General features: G+C 35.8%; 1 long non-coding RNA gene across 1 annotated transcript; it reads left to right on the top strand.

Moving 5' to 3' along the window:
• Positions 1-252: 252 nt before the first annotated feature.
• On the top strand, positions 253-4,438 carry LOC138100536 (uncharacterized). The gene is made up of 2 exons (XR_011146839.1): positions 253-583; positions 4,220-4,438. It is a non-coding gene; the product is annotated as an uncharacterized lncRNA (long non-coding RNA).
• Positions 4,439-4,699: the final 261 nt, after the last annotated feature.

Here is a 4,699-nt window from a genome sequence, read left to right as displayed (position 1 = left end):
TAAAAAACAGAAATGCAGGAAATGGGACAGGAACTTTGTCTCATTTTTCTTGTTTGCTTGTTTATAGAAGTAAAAATTGTCAGCATGTACAGTTGGTGCTACTGATGACACTGAAAATCTGACAAAAACTATGTTTTGGGGAAGACAGTGCCCTCTAGATACAGGGATTAAATTTTATTTTAGATTATGTAGCATGTTTTGCTTGAACTTCACCTTCTGCTCCTCAGCGGCATGGTTTGCCTGAGGCTTACCCTCTGTTCCTTCCTGTGCAAGGTACCTGATATTCCAGAGCAACTAAAAAAGCTTAGGCACTTGGATCTCTCTGCTGAATTCCTCCTTAAAAACAAAATAAATTTAAAAAAAAAAACCAAAATCACAGTTCACACAGCCACAGAGAAAAAAAAAATCCCTTCTACAAGTGGTGAAGAGTCAAATAAGGTTTTCCTCTCAAATGAAGCTGGAAGCTTTTGTGGAGCATGCAGTGTGTAGGCAAAGGCACTGGGGATAAGAAGTGAAGAGCTGCTCTCTGCATGCCTGAGAAAGCTGGATGATTTGAATGCAAAGATAACAAACATTTGTCTTGGTAAGTAGCATGGGACGGAATTAAGTGCTGTTGGATAACTACCTTTGAGAATAAAGAGCATGTAGAGATGCTCCTTTATTTTTTTCCTTTTAATTATAAGCTGTAGGTCATTAAATCTTATCATACTCCTACACATTCAATTCTTAATGTAACTTGAATGTAATTGCCTGTTGTACCAAAGCAGATTGGAAGTTAGTCTTCTTTCTTTAGCAAATTTTTATTGCAGGAGCAGAGGAACTAGACAATATGGTTTGAGGGTATAATTTGCATGCATTATATCAGATGCCAAATTCCATTTCCTGGGGGGGGGAAAGAAAGAAAAAAAATCAGAAACTGGACCCAGACACTGCTACTGCTATGTCACTGCCATATTTCTTCACTGTAATCTGCCACGAGCATATATATATATATAGATATATATAAGGCAAAACCCATCACATGCTGTACACATGAACTTATAATGCTGTTCTTGGAAAGCATTTTAGCTATTGACGTATTCCTGAATCCTAGGGCCAGAATGGATTTAATTTCCTGCACCAGATGAACGTTGGCATCGGCTTTTGACCAAAAAAAAAAAGGCGTTTTCAATTTTCCTCTCTGAGTGCAATGATCATTAAGTGATAAGACATGTGGCTTCCTATAGCCTGGAAAATTTGAAAATTTCAGTCCATATAGCTCAGAATCTTCTGAATATGGCTTGTTTCAAGTTATCCTAAAATTTTGAAAGGGCAGTAACTCCAGAATTTACTCTGCTGTTTGAAATTCCCTTTCCCACTCCTAGACTGGCTAATGTGCAGTTAGATTAAAATGAAGGGAAAGGCATCTCTCAGGCAATCTCATTAAAAAGTGAATTGCAACAAAGATGCTTCAGATAAAAGAAGACTAAGAAATAGGTGTACCAGATGGTTCTGTATACATATATAAATATATATGTATATATACATGTATGTATGTATATATATATATATATATAAATACTCAGGCAGTCTATAAGGTTCATAATTATTGGTCCACAAATGATACCACGTAAGGATGTAATTAGAAATTAATCTTATAAGAATTTTTAGAAGGGAATACAGTGTTTTGGAATTTTGGGGGAATGAAGGTGAAGGTTTATGACACATGCAGATGGAAAAGGATTACAGTTTTCCTGGCTAGGGAATAGTGGCTGCCGTAGGTGAACCTCCAGCTCATCCATACAGACCTTAGTTACCCAGTTTGGAAGAGTGGCTCAGGACACAAAACTGGAAAGGGAAAAACAGAAAGGAAGGAGTAATATTCAGAAGGGTTTTTCTGCCCTTAAATGCACTGAGAGAACAAAAGCAGATACACTGGAAGAAAAAATCAACTGCCAAAAAAAAAAATCCTTCTATAATGGTCCATGCAAGAAAAGTTGGATAGTTTTAAATCGGGAATACAGTCCAGAAGTTTGATAAAACCATTGAAGATAGACAATAGAGAGATACAGTAGGAAAAAAAATGAGCTGTACAATGAACACATGAACAGCTCCAAAATCTAAATGGGATCTTAAAAAGACAAAGAATGAAAACTAAGATTACAGCACAGTCACATTAGGTTTAATCTGAAAGACTAGGATGTAATGGAGAGGAGGAACAGAAAATCAAGGACAAATACTAAGAAACAACAGAAGCAAGCAAGAAAGGAAAAGGAAAACACAGGTGCACTCCTTGGAGAAAGGAGAAAAAAAAATGAGGACCGTGAAAAAAGCCAAATGTATTCAGAACCCTCTTAGTAGCTTAGGGGTTTTTTACATCAGAATAAGGAAAACACAGATCAAAGGATATGTGGTTGGATTAAACTCATTCAGGTCAGAGGATCTGGTGATATTTATTTTGATACAATTTCTGAATTATTGATGATCATATGTGAGAAGTAATGGGAAACAAATGAGCCTGGAGAATTGAAAAAGGGCATAGATACTATTTGTCTTCAAAAAATGGTTAAAAAGAGGACAAACTGTCTTAAGTTTAATACCCTGGGAGATATCTCAGCAAATGACTAAAAAATTGGTATGTAAATACTTTGGGGATTAGAGCATGGATCTATTCATGCCACGTGATATCAAACCAATTTTATCTCTTTCTTTGAAAAGGTCATTTAAGCTACCATAAAAGTAACACAACAACTGTAATGGAATTCGAATTTTGTTGGACTCCCACATGAGATTTAAAGAAAGAGAGTATGTTGCAAATAAACCCACTTTGAATGCAGAATTAATGTAGTTGAAAAATCTTTAGGGAAAAAAAAGAAAGAAACCAACAAAAACCAACAAACTCTACTGTAAATATTAGCAGTTAAACTTTGGAGAATTCTTCACAATTTAGACAAATGCAAAGTGTTTGGGAAGTTATAAAAGAATGTCAATACCCTTATTTTCTTAATATATTTATAAACATGTAATTCTATTCTTTAGTGTCGTCTTTATTTAAAATTTGGGTTGCATCTTAGCTGTTTTTATTTTCTCTCTACACACTTACAGTATGTGTGTATATGCATACTTACAGTGTGTAGATATAAAATAAGACCTATCTGCCCTGGAAAAAGTTCTACTTTTCTGCATTGTCTCTTTCTGGCCCTTGCTAAAGCAGTCTTGATGCAGCCAGGATGAATATGCAAGTTAATTTTCAATTATGCAGGGATCTTTTGGAACTGTTCATATTCCACATAACTTCCATCTCATCTGAAATGCCAGATTTTTCACTATTTTCTTGTGAGATTCCTCCTGCTAATTCCTTAGTTGCACTGAAGGCCATTTATCCTGCATCCTACTGTAATCACAAACACCTCTCCTGAAAATAAATGAGTGCTTACATTCCATCCTCACTCTCACATAAATTCACTTCTCTCTTTTGCATTGTCCATCAGCTCTGATCTGACAGGTGGATGCCCCTCAGCCACATTCCCCCATCATCTGAAAGACACACTTATCTCCATCCAGATGTATTGCCCAAAGATTTTTGGGGATTGTCTTGTTTTCCAGTGGGTGTTTACTCATCTGATAACTCCCAGCACACATTCATTCTTACTAATGTTGATTTTGGACATTTCCAGTCCTTGCTCCATTATCTTTTGCTTCCTAAGCAGCAAACCTAAGAATGAAACATCACCTTTCCTCTCTCCTGTTCCATCACTGAAAGGGATTCAAAACCTTGAGGCTCACATCTTTCAGGCTAAACACAGTTTGTGTCTAAATTAGCACGTAATTAATGCAGCAGGACCAGATAAAAAGAGCAAACCTGGCTCATTTCAGGATTTAGAGAGGTGGAACTAGATGATGGAACTAGTCTTTAATGTTCCTTCCAACCCAAACCATTCCGTGGTTCTATGTTTCCTGTTATTTATTCTACTATTTTGTCATTTCTATATTAACTAAGTTCTTCTCAAAAATGCATTTCCTTTTTGATCGGTATATACTTAGCTTTGAGGTTAAACCCTCAAAAAATTAAACCTTCAGTGTCTAAGGAAAACTTTCTTCTTTAAAAAAAACCCCCAAACCTAACATGAAGGAGCAGTAACAATGTCTTTTGGAAATTTCTACTTGGAATTTATTTTATTTTACATACCAAAATAATGCTCTGCATCAAATTTCACTTCTTATTTTCTTTCTTTTTTAGCTGTGCTTTGAAACTAGGAGTTGACAGATGGGGATTAAAAATCTTTATCATTTGGACCATCACCAATGCTCACGTCTGCATGATGAGGACCTCAGATCCTTTCCTCAGAAAGGCAAACTTATGAACATAAATTTTAACATTTCCACTCTAATATTTACTTTGAATGTTAGCCTCAATAAGATCCCAGAGATGTCATAAATAAAGAACTGCTCATGAATATTTTTTTTTCCCAATTATTCCACTCTGCTTGAGCAACATCAAAGTAGATTTGAGCTGGAATTTTCATTTACAGGGGCTCAAAACATGTAAAAATATGCATCATGGTAAGTGGTCCTTCCTCTGACAAGTGGACTATTTCCAGGAACAAGAAGTCAGATTTTGTCACATAAATATATCGTAAAGCAAGGATGCAGCAAAGGTGTTGGCAATAGCAATATTTAATCAGCAACTCATTCAAGTACAGCTGAAGATGGAAAATGC

This window comes from Aphelocoma coerulescens, unplaced genomic scaffold (genome assembly GCF_041296385.1).
Source record: "Aphelocoma coerulescens isolate FSJ_1873_10779 unplaced genomic scaffold, UR_Acoe_1.0 HiC_scaffold_100, whole genome shotgun sequence".
NCBI lineage: Eukaryota > Metazoa > Chordata > Aves > Passeriformes > Corvidae > Aphelocoma > Aphelocoma coerulescens.
This window is presented reverse-complemented; position numbering and strand designations above follow the sequence as displayed.